This window comes from Lactuca serriola, chromosome 8 (genome assembly GCF_051521515.1).
Source record: "Lactuca serriola cultivar US96UC23 chromosome 8, Lser_US96UC23_V15, whole genome shotgun sequence".
Classification (NCBI taxonomy): Eukaryota; Viridiplantae; Streptophyta; class Magnoliopsida; order Asterales; family Asteraceae; genus Lactuca; species Lactuca serriola.
Window position 1 is genome coordinate 182,659,189 of NC_136415.1, and position 11,885 is coordinate 182,671,073.

Below are 11,885 nucleotides of genomic sequence, written 5' to 3' on the forward strand. Positions count from 1 at the left end.
TGGAATCATCGAGTTCTTCAATTTGTTGCTTCTTCTTAATGGATTAAGCCCCTACTCCTCAGATCTGAGCTTCATACTTCACATATACACTGAAGATGTCCTTTTAAGGGTAAAGTTTCCAACTTTACCCGTTAGTAGCCTTACATAATGGGTTTAGCTAAAACCCTAATTCGTTAAGACCTAGATCTTGATCCAAACGCCATCAATACTCTAAACCAAGGCATATAAACTGAGATATGGACCCTAAACACTACAAGAAAACGTAAAGCTTCCATCTTTCTCTCCATGCACAACCTTTTGGGGATTTAAAGGCCAAAATGACATCCTAAAGCTTGCATGGGGCTTCAATAGCCATAAATTTTGCACCTTTATGCCATGAGAGCCCTTCAAGGCTCTTAATCTGAAGGCACTCTCACTTGGGACGTCCATTTCCCAAAGATCATGCTTCTTGGACCAAAAACCCAATAAAATGATAATAAGGAGATCTAAGAAGTTACTAAGCAAGTTTGAGACTTGCTTACTAGGAAATGATGAGAATGAAATTGAGTCTTTGGATCTACTAGCTTCTTCTTGAATCCCCAAGCTTCTCCTTCCTTCACACGCTTCAACACACACAAAAATTCACTCAAAAATGGCTCACCAGCTCACAAGTGCATTAAGGTTTCTGGATTTAGGATTTGGGACTCGGAGGCGTGAAATGAGGCTAGCATAAGGGGATTAAGATGCTTAAATAGGGTGCAAAACCTCGAAATTAGGGTTTTCACCCCTGCCAGCCTACTCGTCGAGTTGAGGGCTCTCAACTCGTCGAGTAGGTTGCTTAAATCTCATGTCCCTCCTAATCTCTACTCGACAAGTTTGGGGATCCCAACTCGTCGAGTTGCTCTACAAAAATGAATAAATTATTAAATTTGTGTACCAGGAATCAGACATTATAATTTTCCCCTACTTGTCTTAGACTTCGTCCTCGAAGTCTGCTGCCTCAAACTGGGTAATGCTCTCTCAATTCCTCATCGGGCTCCCGAGTCCACTCTGAACCCTTATGGTGCTGCCACTACACCTTCACCAGCTACACCCTCTTATTCCTCAACTCTTTCGTCTTCCTGTCGAGAATGGCTACCGGTCTCTCGATGTAGTTCAGGCTCTCATCAACCCGTATATCCTCTAGAAGCACTATTGCGGAGTCATACACTAAGCACTTCCGCAGCTGTGAGACATGAAAAGTATTGTGGATCTGGCTGAGCTCTGCAGGAAGATCCAATCGATACGCCACCTTGCCAACCCGGGCTATAACCCTGAAAAGACCGATGTACCTGCGGCCCAGTTTTCCCCGCTTCCTAAACCAGATGACACATTTCCAAAGTACCACCTTCATGAGAAGCATGTCGCCCACCTGAAACTCCAGGTCTGAACGGCGCTTGTCGGTATAGCTTTTCTACCGACTCTAAGCAGTCTGGAGCATGCTGGATCCTCTCAGTGGTTTTTTTACTATGATATATTCACATATGAATAAAAACAACATGTCATGACAATGACAATATCAAAACATATTGTTTTTAATGTTAGTTTATTAACATGTGAATATATCATTTATTCACCTATGAATGATTTTTTCTTAAATATTTTAACATTTATTTTACATGTAAATTCAATATTATACAAAAACAAAGTGCTTGTATTGATTAATGAAAACTATGTTGGGAATTTCGGGTTTGTGGTAGAGATCTGGATACCAACTTGGATCGTGAAATCACTTTCCGAATTGATATTTCTACCCTATGGTTGGGTTACAAGAAATTCAGCCTAGGATAATCCAAGTGGACACTTACGTTTCTAGGCACAGAAAACGTAAGCCAATATGCTAAAGGTATCTGTGAATGAGTGATGAAAAACGAGAGCTAAAGAACGTACCCCCTCTGGAAAGGAAGAGTTGTTTATATATTAAAAACGATTAGGGTTTCATTAGGGTTGGGCCGTCATTAGTTGCTTTGGAAGCAAGTAATATTAATCTGGATTAGGGTTACCAAATGTAACATCCGGATTCCCAGGTACATTATTTATTCATTTATTTTGGAGATTTTGGAGGGACTCGGTGAGTTGACGCTTAGACTCGCCGAGTAGGATCACGAATTATATCCGGGTTAATGACCGGACTCGACGAGTCGACTAGTGGACTCGGCGAGTCCGTGCTATTTAATGAAGCCCTAATTCTCGGTGTTTGGGACCTATTTAAAGGGGCTTATAGCCACCATTTGCGGCTACCAGACCCCTGAGTGAAACCCTAAGAGATCTAGAGCATTTATGAGGAAGAAGAGGCCATTTTTGATCCTTGTGTGGGTATTTTTGCAAGAAGAAGGTGACCAAGGCAAGAGGGAACTGAAGAGGGTGCTATTCTGTGGATTTCAGAGCTTAGGGACTTTATATTGAGGTATATATTTGATCCTTCTTCAGTTTTGGTGTAAATCTTTGAGAGTTAGGGTTTCTAGCCCTTTAGAGTATGAATTGTGGAGCAACTGGTCCCTTCTTGTGTTGAGGCTTCGGATCTAGATCCAAAGAGGTCCAGAGACCTTAACTCTTTGATCTTTATGGGTGACATTGAGAGATATGAGCTTGGGGTGACATATTGAGGCCATTTCTTCCAATAGAGCCAATAGGTCTTTGCATGGGCATCAAGATCCAGACTTTACATGCTTATCTTGCTTAAGGAGGCCAGATCTATGGGTTAGAGGAACAGATATGACCTTAGGAGGTCATTTGAGTTTGAGCATGGCATGAACTCGCCGAGTCCTATGAACAGACTCGACGAGTAGGGTTAGGGTTTCCCGTAAATCACTCAGTTGGTAACTTGCCGAGTTGGGGGAATGACTCGGTGAGTCAGAAGGAAATAGAGGACTGGAGTTCAAGGCGGAACTCGCCAAGTTCATAATGGGACTCGACGAGTTGAGTCGGGGTGGCCCCGCGATTCATGTCAGGTGTAACTCGTCGAGCAGGGGAAAGACCCGACGTGTCAAGCGAGACTAGAGAGATAGTGGACACGTGTAGACTCGACGAGTCGCCCAAGTGCAATCAACGAGTCGGGTCAAAGTTTGATTGTTGACTTTTGTTGACTTTTAGGGTTTGGTCAACAATGAGGTCTTTGACTCAAGAGAGGGGTAAAATGGTCTTTTACCCTTCTGAGGGTGCCAAGAGAGGGTTGAGTCTAGTCTCGAGAGTTATATTTATGAGAGTATTTACTTTATGTGATTAGGCGGAGGCTAGACCATATTTCTACCGAGTCAGAGATTTACCGAGACATCTGAGGTGAGTCTTCTCACTATACTTTACCTAAAGTGGTAACAGAGTTCTGTGACAGTGTATTTTAGAGTTATGTGCCAATGTATTTGTATGTTATTTATGTGTTGAGATTTATTGTGATATGTGATATGCATGATTCATATTTTTCAGAGTTAGGACCAGTGGGTCCATAGACTAGGGATGAGATTTAGAACCGGAAAACCGGACCGGAACCGGAATCGGACCGGAACTGGAACCGTTAGAACCAGAATATGTAGAACCGAGTCCGGTTTCGGGTTTAAAAATTGGCTTTATCCGGGTTCCGGGTAATCCGGGTTTGGGTCCATCGGGTCCGGGTAAACCGGGTCTAAAAACCAGAACCAGTTTTTGGAACCGGAACCACTTTTAGGGCCGGAACCGGTTTTTGTGAAACGTTTAAAAGATGCATATCTTATTCGTTTCAACTCCAATTGACATACGGTTTTTTCCAACATGTAGTTTAGAGTTTGTACATGATTTTAGACTATAAATTTGTCATTTGTAGTTTTATATTCATTGACTTATAGTCCTCCAAAGTCGAGATATCAAAGCTGGAAGTTTTTAGTTTTTCAGTTTTTTTGTATTCGGTGAAAGTTTTAAAACATGCATATCTAATTCGTTTGAAGTCGGATTGACATGTGGTTTTTTACAACTTCTAATTTACAGTTTTTACATGAGTTTAGACTATAATTTTGTCATTTTTGGTTTAACATTCAATGATTTACAGTCCTCCAAAGTCGGGATATCAAAACTGAAAATTTTCAACTCTTCAGCTATTTGTTTTTGTACTTTGTATTATATGAAAATATTAACACAAGCATATCTTATTCGTTTAAAGTTGGATTGACATGTGAGTTTTTCTAGAGTGTATTTTAGAGTTTGTACATGATTTTAGACTATATTTTTGTTAATTTTGGTTTCGTATTCAATGACTTATAGTCCCCCAAAGTCGGGATATCAATATGAAAATTTTCAAAGTTCAACCCACTAAGTAGTAAATAATTACCAAAAAATTCCGGTTTTTGCGGGTTTTCCGGTTCTAAACCCACTTTATCCGGTTCCAACCTACCCATTTTGATTTTTCCGGGTTTTCCGGTTCTAGACCCACTTTACCCGGAACCATACCCGAAACCGAACCGGAACCGGTTCCTATATACCGGTCCGGTTTCCGGTTCTATAAAATCCCGTTAACCAGTTCCGGGTTTTTCGGGTCCGGGTTTGGACCCATTTTCATCCCTACCATAGAGTTAGGGCCAGAGGGCCCACAGAGAGTTGGGACTGTAGGGTCCCACTGAGACACACTGACCAGAGGGTAAACAGAGTTATAGCCTTGAGTGGCCAATATGTGTTAGAGTAGTATTTTGGGGAACTCACTAAGCATTTATGCTTACAGTGTTATGTGTTATGTGTTTCAGGTACCAGTGATGATCGCGGGAAGGCGCCGGCATGATCCGTACACACACACCAGCGGAGTTTATTATGATTTGATCTTGGGACTTGTAATGAGATAATGTTGATACATTGTTTTTTGAAAGTGATTATGAATGAATTTATATGGTTTTAAAAAGTGAAAAATTGTTTTAATTTTTACGGTCTTACAAGTTGGTATCAGAGCCTTGGTTTGAGGGATTCGGATGCATCTTCGGGCGTATCTGAACTCAAACTGAGGATTTGAGAAAATTTTTGATAATAAAACAATTTTTAAAAGAGTAAAAAGGGTTTTGAGACAAACAGAGCAGAGCCATGTGTACGATCAGCCAGCGCCCGAACGGTGATTTCCCAAAATACCCTTGTAATAAGTGTTATGAGATATATTATGCTATGATATATGATGAGTTTTGTTAATGCATGCTAGAGTAGACTAGGTATTCTTATTAGGACTAGAGTGGCCTGATATATGATGCCTTAGTCTAGGAGATTTGCTGCTACAGATCCTTGAGAATGTTTAGATAGCAGCGAGGAGCTTATGAGAGATCTTCTAGTGAGTAGCATATGATTAAAGAGAGTAGAGTACTTGGGATTTGGGACGAGGACTTGGGATGAATGCTGATGCGGTGTGGACGGTAGTATTGAGCTGTACTACCAAAGACACCGGGTCAGTGCGCAGTCCAAGTAAGAATTCTTAGAGTACTAAGTGTCACACCCCCAAACCAAGGATGGCGGAAACGTCCGGGGGTGGCGGACTTAATGTATAGTATCACAACAACGAGTATAATAGTGATCAAAGTAAATACAACCAATCATAAATATAATTGAAAAAGTTACACCAAAGCATATGTTTACATGATTCAATTCAATTACATTATGATTACAAAATGAATTGTTTGACAATTTATCGTTCCATCCTCAAAACGCTATTGATTTCCTGTTTCATTGAATTCCTGAGAATACAAGTAGTTTGGAAAAAGTGTCAACAATTAAGTTGGTGAGTTCATAAGCTTTTGATAGTAAGAGTTTGAAAATCGATCTTTGTAATGAATTGTATGTTACCAAGAAAAATCCAATATTTTCCTTATAAAAGTTATGTAGTCCTAATTACCAGGACCGAGAATGAACAAGTATTTGTCATACTTAAAGATATAAAAGTGGTTTTAAATTGGCGTAAAACCCTTCTAATTTGAGAAAAATCCCGTAATGAATGATGTGTAGTCTTAAATACCAAGACCGAAAGTATACAATAATATCTGTAATTATTGATATAAAAAGTGATTTTAAATCGACATAAAACCCCTTTTAATCTATAAAAAATTCCCGTAAACTTTATGAGTTGTTAACTTCCTATGTGAGCGTTATAACCATACTATGACTGAATGAACCTGCCACGACGTTTCTCAGGCGTCGAAAACTTATATGACATTTGTCACCCATAGACCTGCAGGTCCTACTGTAGCTAGTAGTAAGGTGTGGGGTGTCAAACCCAATATAGATCTATACACAACTATCACGTTCTCCCTACAAGAGACTCTGGTTATAACTACCAAGAATTTGGATCCCGTACTCGAACGTATGGGGAGAGAATGTCTCACAACCTAAGTTAACAAGTTTACGTGTGGTGTACATGAGTGTAGAACCTCTTTCTGTGGGAATAAGACTTTCCAAAATGTGTTTGTTGTGTTAATGGAAACATAAACCATACCTATTATAGTTTATCAAAATGTTTCAATGTAATAGTTATAACTTTGTTTACTATGGTTAACTACTGCGAAGTCGCAGTCGAAAACCGGGAAGAAGGGGTCTTCCTGCGAAGCCCTTCGGAAATAGCCCTAGAGGCTTCGGACTTCAGATCCTGAAGCTTCGGGCTTCGGATCTGAGGTCTGATGCTTCAGGCTTCGATTCTGTGGTCAGGCTTCGGATTCGTATGGAGGCTGAGGCTTCGGACTTCGTATGTAGGTCTGAGGCTTCAGACTTCGTATGCAGGTCTGAGGCTTCGGACTTCGTATGTAGGTCTGAGGCTTCAGAATTCATATGTAGGTCTGAGGCTTCGGACTTCGTATGTAGGTCTGAGGCTTCGGACTTCATATGCAGGTCTGAGGCTTCGGATTCTTGAGCCTGTTTTTCTCGTTTTTACCCCGTTTCAAGCCGTTTTTGACCCGGTTAAGGGTCGGGATGGCCCGAAAGACTATAAAAAGTTTAAGGAACTTTTGAGAGAGATTTGGGAGAGATTTCACATACTTAGAGAGATTTGGGAGAGATTCTATATAGAGAGATAGAGTGAAACGATTGAGAGAGGTTTTGTGTGTGACATTTGTGAGTGTCCGGCTTCGCAACGCAAGGTCCGTAAACCCCTTTACACCATGATTAAGGATCTTACACACTCCCAAAGAGTATGATGTTGGAATAGTGTCTAAGGCTGCAACTATATTAGGTAAGTATTTGACCCGGTTGTGCATGGTCATTTTGGGTTGCCTTCACCATAGCAACTTGATAGGATGATTTATTAAGAGAGAGTAAATATTATTAATATATTATGAGAATAATATAAAGAATAATAATATTGTTATTTGATTAATATAAGTCATAGAATTAATTGGAATTAATTTGGTGACTTAAAGAGATTAATTAAATAAGAGGGTATAAACTGTCAATTGTTTGATAGTTAAACTTTAGACTGTAAATCCATATAGATATGGATTGGACGGATTCTAGAAGCTAAGGATTGCTTCAAATCGTCCAAGAGTTATCTAAGGAATGGATTTGGATAGCCTTAAGAGAAGATTATCCAATTAGGGTTTAGGTTGTAACCCTTAAGGAGTCTACAAGTATAAATAGACCCTATGGCATAAGGAAATCGGCACCTAACCTAAAGTAGAGAAGCCCTGGCTGATTTCCTCCCCTCTCCTCTCTCCCAAATCATCCTCCTTGCTATTTGGTGTTTGTAAGTCATTAGAGGAGTGACAATTGTGACTCTAGAAGCTCCAAGACAACAAGATCAACAAGGAATTCAAAGGTATGATTCTAGATCTGTTTTATCATTGTTCTTATTCCTAAATAGTCATTAGAAGTCTTGGATTCAAAGCATGTTTAATTAGAAAGCCTAGATCCGAGCATTAGGGTTTTGCATGCGCACATAGGAAAGTTCTTATGGCTAAAACCCATTAGTGGTATCAGAGCCTAGCTTGGTTTTCATTAAATTGTTGCTTAATTGTCTGAAACTAAACTGCAAAATTCGATTTTTGGGTTTCTGAGTCATGGACTCGGCGAGTTCCAAAGTGGACTCGGCGAGTCCCTTTGTGCACTCGGCGAGTCCAAGCGTCAGGAATGGCCTAATTCGGGATTTCTTCATGATTATCTTATGGAAACTTACCTTAATCATATTAGATCAACCCTAATCCGATTTTTTGATATATATGACTATAATCTTGATCTAATTAAAGATATTTATCAACTAATAAAATATTTAATTTCCTTATATGATAATTAATTAATTATTTTGATTATTTTGGTAATTATCTTGAAAGAAATCTTGAATAAATCAAATATAGATAATTAGGAAATTAATTGTTAATTCAAATTATTTGTTATTTGATCCTCCATGTTTTAAATTTTTAAAACTTGTCCTCAAGTTTTGAAATTTATATTTTGTGATTAAAAGTTTTAATTTAGACAATTTAAATTTCAAACCCTAGATTTTAAAAGGTTTAAAATACAACCATATACTAATATGATATTACTAGAATAATATCTATATATATATATATATATATATATATATGTATAACTAAATGCTAGTCATACCGTTAGTAGGCCTCATTCACGAAGCCGATCTATAAGGTGGGTATAAGGTTGCGGCCTATAAAATGGCGCTTAATGGGTGTACACTCACACCCACCGCTTGCTTGATCGGTGGAAGGTCGTTAGCTGAACAGGTAGGATAGGGCAACCTCATCCTCTCATTAAAAGTATAATAAGTAATACAAAGTAACTACACATATTTTTAAAATTTCCCAATCTTAGTTACTTTAGGAAAAGTAAATTGATGCAATCCCATGAAATTACACTTTGCACCATTGCTAAGAAGTTAGTGGAGCGTGTGTGGTTTACCGGCACACTAATTGGTTCTAAGCAAAGGTGGCAAAGGGTGATTCATTGTTTATCATAGTTCGATGGAGCGTGTGTGGTTTACCGGCACATCGAATAGGTGATTGTTACAATGAAGGCACCATGTGAATTTGCATGGTAATTCACACCCGCTTTGTGATCCTCGGTATCCCAGTCACAAACAAGAGGGGCATATCGAGATTTAAACATGCCATTGAATAGTTTCAATGAATCTCATCCGAACCTAGGAATTCTCAATACATTTAGGACTTATAGTTAGTTTTTATGGTGGAGAATTAGTGAATCGTCATTCACTTACCTTCAATTTATTTGCATGTTAGATTACGGCATCCCTTTTCTAATATGTGAATGTTGTTGTTGGATCCTAGCCCTAATTTTTCTTATTGGGTGATAATTAGGGATTCTTATTCTAATCTATCTTTGTCCTTTCTATTTGTAGATGTCAAACGCAAACAACACTACTGCTAGTTCTTTCACGTTGATGAGCCTTTGCCAAAAGGTCACCTTCGATGGAACGAACTTTAGCGAATGGATAAGATACATTCGCACCATTGCTCGCTATGAGGATAAGGAGTATGTCCTCGATGAGAAGCTCGAGAAGATCAACCCTGAAATCGCTACTCCGGCTGAAATTACCGCTTTTGAAACTCATGAGCGAGATGCAACGAAGGTACATTGCATCATGATAGCCACCATGAACTCCGAATTCCAAAAGTCCTACGAGGACATGTACCCGTACGAGATGCATCAAGACTTATTGGAGAGATACCACCAGAACGCGAGACAAGAGCGTTATGAGATTTTCACTAACATGATTTCCGCTAAGATGGGTCATGGAGAATCTCTTACCGTGCACCTGCAAAAGATGCAGAGGTATGTCGACCGCCTTCGCAAGTTAAATGTTGACTTTGGGGAAGACTTGGCGATCGACATGGTGCTTCACTCTTTGCCTCCGATGTACAATCAATTTAGGATGACCTACCACATGAACAAAGAGGAGGTCACCCTAAGTAAACTCCAAGGTCTCTTGAGGGTCGCTGAGAGCAACTTCAAAGACAAGTTTGTTGCACCAACTCCCAATCCACCCGCTACTCCTGTCTTGGCTATTGGTCAAGGAAAGGGAAAGAAGAGGAAGGGTTCGTCTAAGAACTATCGCAAGGTTAAAGCCCGAGATGGTGCCTCTTCTAGTGGGACCAAAGTTGATCCCGATAACCCTGCCCTAACCCTAAGGAGGCAGAGTGCCACCACTGCCACAAGATAGGACATTGGAAGAGAAGCTGCCCAGAGTACCTGCAAGCCATCAAGGAAGGAAAGATCAAGCCATCTTTCGTAGGTATATACACAAGTAAATCTAACGATTCTAATCATGCTATATCTTGGGTATCAAACGATTCTAATCATGCTATTTCTTGGGTTCTTGATACCGGTTGTGGTTACCACATTTGTTCTAATGTGCAGGGACTAAGAAGAAGTAGGGATGTGGAGCAAGGAAGAATCAATCTAATCATGGGGAACAGAAGATCGTTGCCTGTGACCAAGATTGGAGTGTATTCTTTAGTGCTTAGGAATAATTTGTGTTTAGATTTGAACAATTGTTTCTATTCGCCAGAAATGGCTAGAAACATCATTTCATTTCATGGTTTATATAGACAAGGTTTTAGATTTTCTTTTAATAATGAGAATGGTTCTATTTTGGCTTATCTAAATGGTGTCTTTTACTTTGAAGCTATACCATGTAATGGAATTTATGAAACTGTTATGATTGTTGATAACTTAGGAAATGATGTTTTGAACATAGATTCTTCCACTAGTATGGATAAAGCATCCTTGTGGCATTGTCGTCTTGGACATGTCAACAAGAAACGCATAGCCCAACTCCAAAAGGATGGAGTGTTGGAGTCATTCGACCTTAGGGAAGATGACACATGCAAGTCTTGTTTACTTGGAAAGATGACCAAGTCACCCTTCACGAGTACATGTGAAAGGGGTGAAGGTCTATTGGACTTAATACATACCGATGTATGTGGACCGTTTAGATCAACCACGAAGGATGGGAACCGCTTCTACGTGACTTTTACTGACGATTATAGTAGATATGGGTATATCTATTTAATCAAGCAAAAGTCAGAAACTTTTGAAAAGTTCAAAGAGTTCAAGAATGAAGTGGAGAATCAATTGGGTAGGAAAATCAAGATGCTTTGATCCGATCGAGGAGGAGAGTACCTAAGTCTTGAATTCCACGATTATCTCAAGGAGTGTGGAATAGTTTCGCAATTAACGCCTCCTAGGACACCGCAGTTGAATGGTGTGGCAGAAAGGCGTAATCGAACTTTATTGGATATGGTTCGCTCTATGATGAGTCGTGCTTCACTACCTATCTCTTTTTGGGGGTATGCCTTAGAGATTGCCGCCCATATCCTTAACCGAGTCCCTACTAAGAAGGTTGCCAAAACACCTCACGAGATGTGGATAAGGAAAGCTCCCTCGTTGGCACATATCAAGGTTTGGGGTTGCGAGGCTTTCATAAGACGAGATACTCACGACAAGCTCGAACCTCGAAGTGAGCGATGTATTTCATCGGCTACCCACAGAAATCCTTTGGATATCTCTTCTATAGACCGAAGGACAATGTTGTCTTTGTTGCGAGGAGAGGAGTTTTCCGTGAGCGAGAACTCATAGGCCAAGGAGACAGTGGGAGGCAAATCGAGCTTGAAGAGATTCAAGAGTCGATAGATGAAGGAACCTCTACCGCTGGCACTCAACCCAAGGAGGAAACTCCGGTTGAACCGATTGACGAATCCTTACCTCTTAGACGTTCCGATAGAGTTAGAGTTCATCCCCAGTTTTATGGTTTTCATATTACTACCGAAGGGGACACGTATATTAGTGATGGTACACTAATAAATCTTGATGAACCTAATAGCTATAAGGAAGCCATGGCAGGCCCGGAGTCTACAAAATGGAAAGAGGCAATGGATAGCGAGATCCAATCCATGTATGATAACCAAGTTTGGAAT